At 37.3% G+C, this 12,590-nt stretch overlaps 1 protein-coding gene across 3 annotated transcripts in view; it reads right to left on the bottom strand.

The window, feature by feature from the left end:
- The window catches only part of GABRB2 (gamma-aminobutyric acid type A receptor subunit beta2), a 213,401-nt gene that overhangs the window by 87,856 nt on the left and 112,955 nt on the right, over positions 1-12,590 (bottom strand). The window lies entirely within an intron of this gene.

Below are 12,590 nucleotides of genomic sequence, written 5' to 3'. Positions count from 1 at the left end.
GAGAAATTAAGGAAGGCTTTGCTAAGAAATGAATTCTGACTTTAGATGTGAATTTCATGCCTAAGGCAAAAAGAGAAAAAAACTTACTTTCTTTGTGTGGGAATTTTAAACAATCATTTTCTGTGTAGCATATTGAGCTTCAGAAGTTGTTTCAGATATTTTTGAGTTATAGATGGACACACACAATGATTAACCAAAAAGCTTAAAATACTAGAAACTGGACCTAAGAGAGTGATAATTTAGACTAGCCCCATAAGGAAGCAGAAGAACATAATGAGCCCAAGTAAATTCCATCCATTCCTCCTAAGTAGGCATTAGACCGCGGTCCCTGGGACTTTAATATGTTAGTGCACAGTGATTAGAGGGACTGAAGACTTATCATTGCTCCAGGAATGTCATTCATCTCCTATTGGCAATGGAGAATTGGGCAGATTAAATGTCTTTTTCTTTCTGGAAAGACTGATACAGCATTTCTCATTGTTTCAGATTTCCCAGAAGAGAGAGGTCATTAACATCAGAATCACAAACCTCTTTTGCTTATAATAAATCTCTTCCTTGGCTCTTGAAACAATCTTTTTCACAACGATCTTGAAAGAATTCTTTCTAGAGTTTCCCAAACCTAGTAATGTATCAGTAAGTATGTGTTATTTAAATTGAATATTGGCTATAGTTGATTGTTCTTAAGCCCGCATTGTTTTTAATAACTAAATGAACAAGCACCACCAGCACAGTTAAATTACCAGACTCTGGTTTTGTGACAGTCATCTCACAATGTATGCATTGTACATGGTGACTATATTCATTTTTTATTTGTCAATTATACCTTAATAAAGTTGAAAACAGTTTTAAAAACTGCCAGACTCTATAATTAGAGTTTCAGGATTAAATTAATTTCAATCTCAACACTTCCAGATGTGCTTTAAATGCTTTCAGTTTCAACATCGTAACATAGGGATGACATTGTACATACCCAAGGGGCTGTTGTTAAGATTAAATGAGATGATCAATTTAAAGGGCTTAGCTTAAATGCATAGCACCAAATGGCATTCCAAGTGGTAGCTATTGCTAGCGATTGAATATATGTCTTCAAAACTTAAAAGGGTTTTTTTTTGTTAAATTTTAAGGAACGTTTTGTCAATGTATCTTCACAATCAAAAAATTATATCCAGTTAGCATAACCTTTACTTAATGTACTAATAAGAGAGGAACTGGAAAGACATAGTCAAATAACAATTTTTCTGCTCATATAAGTCATTTATAATACTCTTGGTCTTTTGCTCATATATTAAAGTGATTCTGATATAATTCCAACAGCCACAATTATTCAATTCAAGGCCAGGTCATCCTTATTTTTCTCATTTCAGTTCATCCACCTTTACCATTTGGCAGTAATTTTGATTAAATTTATACTCAAGTAGCACTTTCTGTAAGAGATTTCAGTATACACAGGATGCCTCAGAATGTATAACCATGATAAATATTTATTTCTAAAGGTAGTGAAAAGAGGCATTTGAAATCATTTAATCTAACAATGAGAGTGGTTTTGTCTTAGTAAGAAATAAATCTTTTAAAAAATTTCCTGTTTATCAGAAATAAATTTACAGAAACAAAGTGACTAGCAGTGATTTAAAAAAGATTCTTGACCCATTTATGAATATGATAATACTAAGATACCCATATTGACAAGTATAAACACTTCTCTTAATAACAGGGGATGAAACGGACTAGAGTCACTTCGTATCTTGAAACAGTTTAACATCTTAATGCCCAGTTTCACCACTAGTGTTCACATGACTTAAGCTTCACCTTTCCTGGTATACCTTTAAAGCAGATATAGCTTGGTGGCATGCTGATTGAGAGCATGATTCCTGGGGGTAGACCGTCTGGGATTGAATCCTGACTCTACATTTTATTAGCTGTGTGACCTTTATTTAATCTCTTTGTGCCTTATTTTCATAGAGTTGGTACAGTAAAATGAGACAAGGAACATCAAACATCGTAAGTGTTCAATAAATTATGGATAGACAGCTAGGTAGATAAAGATATATAAATGTGGCGATAGGACAATTCACATAAAGTACCTAATATTTTCATTTAAGTGGCCTGAAATCACTTATCAAATGGCATGTTGGCAGGAAGGGAGATAAATCCCAGCAGGGGGGGATATATTCATTAGAGGATTCCTAATTCTGCTATTTTGTATTTTCTTTTGAGAGGACCTGTATGTACAGTAAACTTTAGTGAAACAAATGGATTAAATTGATGAATTTCCTGACTGCCTGTAATGTATAAAGCAGTAGAGGAGATAAAAGGTAATACAGGACATAACCCTTCCTTCAAGAAGCACAGCAGTCAAGGTACTTAGCCACAATCAACAGAAACTGACTTGGGCTAAATTCAATAGGAAAGGCATCCATTGAACTCATAACGGACAACCAGTAGAAGGCAAGAGAGTAGTTGCGGAAGCGATGCAGTCAGCAGCAACACCCAAACTTACAGAGCAGGACTGATCTGGTGAAGTTATCACTGCGGCCTCCACTGGGCAGAGAGATACTACAGTTTTCAGTGGAGATACCATCGATATTTGCCACTGGACACGGCCACGCATCCACCACCATGGCGGCTGGACATTTCCACAGTCACTGGTTCTTATGACACCAATTGCCAATTCAAAGTTATTGAATTGGTGGTGTCTTGGTCTTATGCCGCATCCCTATTTAGCAAATCTGAACCCACCTTTTAGTTGCAAGGGAGGCTGAGAGGATTAGTGTCTGGCTTTTTCAGCTTGTGTTATGGGGGAGGGACTCTGCCTCATAAGGTAGGGGATTCTTCACATATGGTGTTCAGATATGCGCCAAGAAAAATGACAAATGTCTACTGAAGGCATATAATTCAGTAGGTAGGATTTGATAAAATTATTTATCATACAATGAGGAATATGTTAATCATATGGTACATAAACTAGGAAACAATATGTACAATGGTTAGAGACAGGGGCTGACCGAATCACAATGACCTGGGTTCAAATCCCAGCATAGCTGTTCTGCTGGATACTGGATACCGACTCACTAAAAACTGCACTCCTCGGGCTCACTTTTGACTACGCTTCTAAATGTGATCCAGGCTTTGCCAATCGGATGCACTTGCTGGAAACGTGAATTGAGGACTAGATTGAGTGGAGAGAGAGGTACGGTACGAAGTATCTACTGTATTAACACAGGCTACCTGAGAAGCAGTGTGGTTTTGGTCTAGTAGCCAGAGCAGTGGCCACTTTATTCAGCAGATGCTCACAATATCCCAGCAGGAGCAGTGGCTGGCTAGGTAATACAGGACTGGGCTATGGTTTAGAGTCAAATTGAAAAGCTTAATCTAGAGTTTCTTTCTTGAATTCTCCCAAGAATTCTGTAAGGCAAACAAATTCCTTCTGTTTAAACCAGCTACATTAGATTCTATTTTCTTCAGCTAAACCTCCATCGATACATTCACTTGCTAACATGTGTGGCCTTCTGTAAGTTATGCAACTTTTCTAATGTCCCATGTTCTCATCTGTAAAAAGGAAACAGTAGCCGACACATGAGAGGATTAGGTGAGACTATGTGTATATACACAGCACAATATCTGGCACAAAAGTAAGCGTTTAATAAATTGCATTTACTACTGGTAATGGTGAGGATGATCGTGATGATAATATAAAAACCCATGGCTCTGGCTGCAGGGGAAGTGTGAGCAGGGGTAGGGAGTAGGCCCTTTTCCTGAAGAAAGAGGTATATGATTTGCAAAAACTAACCAGCATTATTGGAAGGAAAATATCTTCCAGCAGTAACACGGGGAGCCAAGTTCAGGATCTGAGAAACGTCAGTCCATGCTGCAGTTCAATGGGCTGCAACTATCAAACAAAAACAACAGGAGTCTTCTGGAAGTGCTTCAGCGAAGGTCTGTGGGTGTATTTATGCCTCTGGCTGATGATGTTCACATCAAGTTTCACAAAGTGCTCTCCAGCCTTCACTAAAAATGCTCAGAAATCTACAAATGTGTTATTTTTCACCTAATTAGGATCAAGTATAAAATGAAATGCAGCCAAGAAGAGAGTTTTTGCAGGATGATGGCATTGTTGGCACCTTTCCTGAGCCTAAAAGAAAACGAAGTAAACGAGTCTGTATTCCCACCACCCTCCCCCTATAAAATTTGCCATAGAGAGATGTGTAATAAACTGCCTTTTTAGATCTAATGGGAAATTTCAAAGCAGGGGAAATATCAGCATTAGAAACTTAAAAGAAGGTGGCCGTCACCTTCAAATAGGTAAATACACACAAATGTGGGTTTTTGAGTGGAGCCTCATCAAACACTCCTGTATCCTGAGAGACTGAGGAAATAGTTTAGTCATTAGGAAAATGCTTCACCTTCAAGAACCCATAATGGGAAGCAGTATCCTTATAAATGCTCCTTGCTGTTCTTGGAGTTGAAAGCTAAGTGTTGTGCAATATATTCCTAAGCTTTGCAGCTGTGCTTTACCACATGGTCAAAAGGTTGAGTTGCTTTCAGGCTTTGGGTTCATTTCCTTACCAAGTTGGCTTATTCCAGGTGAGAGGTGGGAGCCAGAAGGTTCAACTTACCCAGGTTTTGCATAGATTTATTTTGATGTTCTTTCAACGTTACAGGGTAAGAATTTAGTAGGCAATTGTGTCTATTGCTAAAAAGATTTCTCTCCAATTTCTCCCCAATCTCTCTGTATCTAAAATTCTAGGCTCCAAAAGGTACCTATTGATTCATGTGAAAGTCTTGACCACCACCAGGATACTATCGTCTCTCACATGCTGCCGTTTGGACCGGCAGTTATCATGGCAAACACATGTGCTTCACACAGTTTCACTGCGTGCACCATCTCAAACACAGCCTGCTTCTCCCAGGGCAGTGACTGTCACAGTGTGTTCCCTGCACTAGCAGCACTAGCCATTAGCGTGACTCAAGACCTTGTTAGAAATACAAGTTCTCAGGTCTCACCCAGACCCACTGAGTTAGAAACCCTGGAGGTGGGAACCCAGCAACCTGAGTTTTAACAAGCCCTCTAGAAGGGTTTCCTGTCCCCTGAAGTGTGAGAACCATGCCCTAGAGCACTCATTTCCAATTTTGGCTGTGCACTGTAGTCACTTGAAGAGTTTCTAAAATTACTAATTCAATAGGTCTGTGGCATAGTGTGGTGTAGCCTGATCATTGAATCTTTAAAAAATATCCCCGGTGATCTAACATGCAGCAAGGTTGAGAACCTCTTCCCGAGAGAATTTACAAACTCAGTCAGCAAGTTCACAGAGTGGGGGCTTGTCCACGGAGCCACCAGACTAGCTCTCGTACTCTCCTAAAATTGGCTGTGGTGATTGCACCCCTCATAATATTGTAAGAAAGCCTTTTAAACAATGTAGGTGCTGCCTGGGTTCCTTATTTAGATGAATTAGACTGAAGAGGGAATCAAGAACAGAGCCCCAGAAAATCCTGGGCACCTCTACAAAAGGAGGAAAAAATGAACTGCAGTTCTATTAGTTCTTCTTAGGAATGAAAGAGTGAAATAATCGGAAGTGCCCCAGCCTCAGACGGAAGGTCTTGGTTATCTGGGAAAAGTCCCAGCCCACCCTCCTATAGAGAGAGGCAGGTGAGCCTGCCCACTTCCCCCCCTGCCATGTCCTCCTCAGCACAGAGGCTGGCGGTGGGAACAAACAGATGACAGTGCTGAAGAAATCCACATCATTCTGAAAACCTATATACGCTATTTGTTCTGATCAGACTAGTTAGTCCTTTATTTACAAACGGGAATTGACTTCAGAGATCAGCAGACATCTGAGGAAAATCATCTGCATGAAAAACAAGGACCCAGATAAACAAACACATCATCACAAAAGGAAACCTAAAGAGGAAGGGAACAGAAGAGAACTTGTAAAATAACTTCGATATTCTTCAGGTCAAAAGGACATTCCATATGAGAGCGAATGACTATGAAAAGTGAGTAATCAAATAATAAGGAAGAGTTCTTAGAAACTGAAAACATGACTGCCAAAACCAAAACATTTACTAATAATAATTTCCTTAAAATAAAATAAAACATAATCTTGAAGATAAAAGTCTACAAATTTTAGTTCAGATCCATGGCAGAGAGATGTAAGAGACCCCAAATCTATAATCTCAGAAGGAGAAAACGGAGACGTTAAAAAGAGGAAATAAAAAAAGATTTCTCTTTACTGGGGGGAGAACTCATTTGACCGAAAAGGTTTACTAGTTTTATTCTTCATGCTCAATATTAAGACACAACCTTTATATCCAAGTCACTACTTTATTTTCTAATGATAGAAGAATTGATGGGACAGAGTCTTCAAGTCAAAATATATATCAAAGTCAGAAACAGTATCCGCATGAGGTGCCAGACGTTCTAAATCCACATCCAGGCACTTGTCTATGGCCACGAGCCATTAGTAATTGTTAAACCAAGATCACATTTCAACAAAGTATCTTCACACAGAAAGGATGGGAAGATAAATCCCTCACCTTTACAACACTGCATGCGATTCAAGAAAATGCCAAAATAGGAGAGCAATGCAAATTAAATTTGTATGCAATGATACCATGGAGCATTTGCAATGCTCTCTGCTTTTTTTCTCGATAAATAATTATAACTAAGCCTCACTGGAGTTTCATAGGAATATTTTTCGGATTTGAAATAATGCCGGGATCACCTAAAATATTTGGTAACTTTATTATTTGACATCTCTCTTTATACTTCCCTTCCACACACATACCTGGCCAAATGCATGAACACATAACCTTCTCTTCTGTTGAATCTTAAGGTCAAAAGACTCAAGAAGGTTTAGATTATTTAAAAAGACAGAAAAATGTTAGAATCTGAACCTTATTCCTCACAGGCATAACTGTAAGATGTATTCCTATAAGGAAAATCTAAGAAAAGAAAAATTGCTACCTAATAACAACAGGCCATCAGCAAAACATATGCATACTGTTCTACTTTAAATTTTTGCAGCAATGTGATTTTCATCTTTTCCTAAATAGCATTGCTCCAAGAGGTATATGCACATGGGCTCTGCATCCTCATATAAACCAGTGTTTGTCTAATTGTCCTTTAACAAAAGTCCTACATATTTTTTCTGATACCAAGTAACCCTCAACACACAACTACTTAACACATTAACTGCCATGAAAGTTGTATTTAACTCACCCTAGTTTTGACCCTGGGGCTATGTGAAGCACATATAAAATCTTGTTGCTGTTCTTATTGTTACAATTAATATTGACAATTTAATTCTAAAAACATGGATTAAATGAATAGAAGTCAATACATTTCATTTTGCTATTTATGTTGACCTTTAAATTACACTCTAAGTTTTTATTCTATTTTCATAATAAAACACCGTGGTCCCAACAAAATGTTTCTGGGTTTTTTGCATGTGTGTGGCAGTCAATGTGTTAAAAATCTTGCGATCCCATCAATTGCTCAGTGAAAGTATTGCTTCATTCCCAGAAAATGGTTTACAGAATATGCCAACCCATCTGATTTTTCACCAGCTATAATTGCTATGAAATTTTCTTTCTTTTATCTTTCAGTCCAAAATTGCCTTTTGGCATCTCTTACCATTAGTCTACTTTTGCCCTTAGGGTAGACATAGTCCTTCTTAAGAGGAAATTGTGCAGTTACTTTAACATAGCTATCCTGTTCAAACACTGCCACCCTCCCTACCCTGTTTCCCCTCTTCAAGGTAAATGTGCCTCCCCCACTCCAGTTTCTTCTACTGGTTCTTCAAACTCCATGTTGTATGTATCATTCACATTTTGGTTGTTCTGATTGCTAAATATCCCTCTTACAATGGTGTAAGTCTAACTGAGCACAATATTCCAGGTGTAATGTGATAATGATGATGCTATAATGGTATCAACTGCTACTTATGGAAATACCAGTACCAAGCATTGCACAAAGATCTCTATCTTGGTTATCTCATTACCTATAAGGATCACAATATTGTACACATGAGAAACCATAGCTTGAAGAAGCTAAGTGACCTGTTTAGTTAGCCTGAGAAACACATAATAGACAGGTCTGTCTGTACTCAAGCAATACCTTCTTATCCTCTATACCACATTAGCACACAGCCCTTCCTACTCACTCCTTCCTCTATTACAGATACTTTGAGTCCACTGTGATACTCTAAGGTGCTACTGATGTTTAGTTTGGGGTAGAGGAACACAATGAGCTCTTCTTTTTTCTAAGTTCTTAAAAATACTACATTTATATTTACTGAAATATTAGCCCATACATAGCATAACCTGGCTCCAAAATACATTAACTCCTTGCTATAGTAAATTTGGAATCAATACCTCAAATACTTAAATGTATCAATGTATACTGATCTCTTCGATAAGGATGATTCAGAAAAAAAAATTGTTGAATGAAAAAAATACAACCCTGATTTCACCAATAACCCAACGGTAAGTTGTCTTTATATAGTATCCAAATTACAATTCAGTAAGACAACAACAGGCTCATTTCTGCTTATTGCTTTGCTAAAGCATGGTAAATATCTCTAACAAGAAGAGATGCTGGTACCAAAAATCTCTCATACACTCACAGGGACCTTTTGCTACATCATTTGTAGAGGTATAAGGTGGTCACCAGGTGATAATGGCCAGTTTCAATGTCAACAAAACCATGAATGGGTTATATTTATAAACGGACTGCCCTGCCACTTCAGCCAAGTACAGATGTCAAGGCACTTTTAAATAACCATCTTTGGATTTTCACCCTAGATGTTAATTCTATTCTCTGCAGCATAAGTAAAATAAATTAATTTGCATTTTATACTATAGGCACAGCTGGCTGAAACATTCTGTGAGGAAGTAGACAGCACTACAGATAATGACACTTACTTGGAATATTAAAGCAATGGCTGAAATAAAATCTACAAAAGTTAGGAAGGGCAATGCTATGCTATGGGTCTCTCTTTGGCTAGATTTACTAAATCTCATAATTAGTACAAATCTGTGGCAGTATGGGACTTTTAAAATATGATAAAAACCAGTAATATTATAGTAATAATTATTATTAATTACTTAAGTTGCTGTTTATTAGATGTCTACCATGTACCAAGCAATGTTCTAGATTCTTTATCTAAATTATTTCATGTATTTCCCATAACAACCTTGTATGCTAGGTCTTATTATCCCCATTTCATCCATGAGAAAACTGAGGCTCAGAGAAGTAGGGTGACTTTCCCAATGCCACTTAGGTAATCAAGAACAGGTTTCTGATGGTGTCATAAAAAGCAGTGTGTAGGATTTTATTTACTTATATTTAGATCTTAAAAGGAGATGCCTAACTGATTGTCTCAGTAAACTTTGTGTAGCCCTGTGAGGTTGCCTATGGAAGAGCTGCTGAGAAAGTGCTATATCTTCTAATTCTCTGTAGATCTTGGAGGCTGATATTTACCGCAAAAAACAGCTATGTTAAGAATGAGAGCACTAAACTCATTCTCGGAGACACTGAGGCTGGCCAGTCCAACTCACCCAGAGATATGATGAGACAAAAGCACACAAACAAATGCACAAAAAAATGGAGCCTTTGGGTTTTTAATAACTCGAGCAGCTTATTAATGGGAACAATTGAGAGAATTCCATATTCCCTTTTGGATAAGCAGTTCACATGTCCCAAACGGAGAACCTGGAACCAGGGGGAAGACTGTCTAAGGCAGCCTTATTCTCCCGAGGGGCGGGTAGGAGAATAAAGAGGCCGTGCAGTCGATACTAGCATCGTGCAGGGGAGCTGGCACAGCGTATAACAGAGTAGCTCCATGAATTTTCCAATTTCAAAGATATATAAAATTGCCACCACCCTCTTTTCACTATTTGCCATTTCTGGAAGGGACATACTAAATGGTCTCACAGTATGATGAAATGCTGTGTTCTCGTGACAATGTGATTGAAACTTTATATATTTTTAAAAAGAGAGAAATATCTGACTTCTACTACTAGTCTTAAATTATATTTGGCAGCATCATATTTCCAAAGCATTGGCACACCTGGGACAAGTCATTATTTCTGTACTAAAACTCACTCCTAAACAGCAAGAATATTCAAAAGAACTTTGTTTATTTAGGCTCCTGCATAGCTTTTAGGATGCCATTTCCCTCGAAAAACAGGCAAGTATTCCAGTGCCCCTTTCCCAACCTATGCTGAGAGTTTCAGAGAAAGATATACACAAGATATATACATGGATGTGCATACATACATGCTGTGTATGCAGACAAAATATGATGAGTTGCCTCTGACCACACGGATGACAGAAACACGTAGGTAAAAGGTGGCTTTTAGAGACAGGATTGGGAACGCCTAGGAAGGGATTTCTCTTTTCAATTTTGGCAGTTAAGTTCCATGGTCTGCAGAGTGATAAATATTATCAGAGCCCATTTAGTTCTGCAAATCCCATTAATTCTCTGGAACATCTCCCTCCCTTTAAGTTTAAGAAAAGTTATGGGTTAGCATAGTCCATACTAACCTTTTAGAATTCCTAACACTTTATTTCAAGGCTTGCTTGAAATAGTCTTTTAGAAAAGATCTTACAGAGCTAAACACTTCTTCTTGGCAGCACTTTTCACTAATGCAATTTTACATTCATATATGTATTTATTTAAATTAGAGGTTAAGTATCGCTAATCTGAAAATCTAAAATCGGAAATGCTCCAAAATCAGAAACTTTTTGAGCACTGACATGATGTTCACAGGAAATGCTCACTGGAGCATTTCAGGTTTTGGATTAGGAATGCTCAACTGTTACGTATGGTAATATATTACTTATAAATATACTGCAAATATTCCAAAATCTGAAAAAAATCCAAAATCAGAAACAGGTTGAGTATTCTCATCCCAAGCATGTTGGACTAGGAATACTCAACCTGTATGACTCCCTCATCTTAATAAAGGAGGCCAGGGATGTTGTATATTGTTCTTCACCATTATATCTTTAGAGATTATTACAGCACATGGTAAATAATTAGTGCCCAATAAATATTTAATGACCTAGTAAATTCTTGAATAAATGAATGAACAATAAGTTCAATCTTAATGTTCCCCCACTCCAAGCTGCCCAGAATCAGGTTATGTTATCCTCTCTTGCTTGAACTGAACCAATGTATAATTATTTTTGATAAGCTGACAAGGTGTTAATGATTTAGCAATGCCACAGTTAAGGTAATTTTCATTTGAGAGTGAGAAGGAAGAAGAGATGGAAGCAGATAAACAAGGGAGGGATGAAGAGAGGGAAGAAAGAGAAAGAGAGAGAGAAAGGGAAACAGAGAGAGAGAGAGAGAGAGAGAGAGAGAGAAGGAGAGAAGGAGAATGAATGAATGCCTAGGGTTTGCTTAAAGGAACGGAACAGATGAATAAGGTGGAATGTCAGGCATCAACTGGGGAACTAGTAGTTTAAGGAATGGGAACCTAAACTCATTTCAATATGCTTAGGTAGTAAACAATCTTTTTATAATAACAGAGCCTGAATATCACGTATATTCTTAATTTAACACTATATTTAATTCTTTATAGCAATGATTTGCTACCTTTCTAAATATGACCAAGTCCCAATTTCCCTTAAGGCCAGGCTATTCTCCTGCTTTTTCAGCTAGGGGGCTTTAGAATTGGGGTCTTTTCTGAACCCTCCAAAATCAGGGTCTTCATTACCACATCAGCACAGAGCCACGGTGCCACAAAGTGGCTAATGATCTTGGACAAATCACTTTATCTCTTTGAGTCTGTCTCTCTAGTTGTAAAGATGGCAACATTAATATCTACCTTATTTAACGGGGCGATGGTGAATTAAAAAGAGATATATATAAAATTGAATGAATTATCATGTTAATTTTTAAATATTCATGTCAAAATTATAATTTAAAAACATGAAACACTTGGAACATTGTCTGCATCCTTAGACATCAGTTATTTAAAATAAAAAGTAATTGTTCACTTGTATGAAAGGGTTTTGGAAGGCTCAAATGAAATAACATCAGTGAAAGTGCTTCATCCACCTCCAACTATGATTATTTAAAATCCCAGTAAAATTTTACCCCCAAAAATGTTCTTGTGCTTATACTTTGGCAGCACATATACCAAAACTGGAACCAAAAAAACGCTCTTACCACAAACATTGATGAGTGGTACACCACAGCAACATATCTATTTCAAAATATCCTTACATGAATAATTTTAAATTACGAAAGAATTTGAACTTCGAAGAACATTATTATGTTCTCTAAAGTGTAACGTAAGTTAAGATAATGCAGCATGCAACATCATCCCAAAAATATTTACATAAAATTAATCATTGAAATCCTATGGATCGATTTTATTAAACAGTTCTGTAAGGCAAAGATCTAATTTGAAAATAATGATGATCTGGAATATAAGCCTGCCATCCGTTTCTTCAAAAATACATGCAAATTTAATTATCCCTGGAAACTATCTTTTGAAATGGGCAAAAATACCCACAATGTGTCATAAATGCCATACTTCTGCTCAGATTTGAGTCACGCTGCTTGCCACAGCTAAAATTT

This window comes from Lemur catta, chromosome 5, assembly GCF_020740605.2.
Source record: "Lemur catta isolate mLemCat1 chromosome 5, mLemCat1.pri, whole genome shotgun sequence".
Taxonomy (NCBI): Eukaryota; Metazoa; Chordata; class Mammalia; order Primates; family Lemuridae; genus Lemur; species Lemur catta.
The sequence above is the reverse complement of the archived record's forward strand: the minus strand, read 5'-3'. Positions and strand labels throughout refer to the sequence as shown.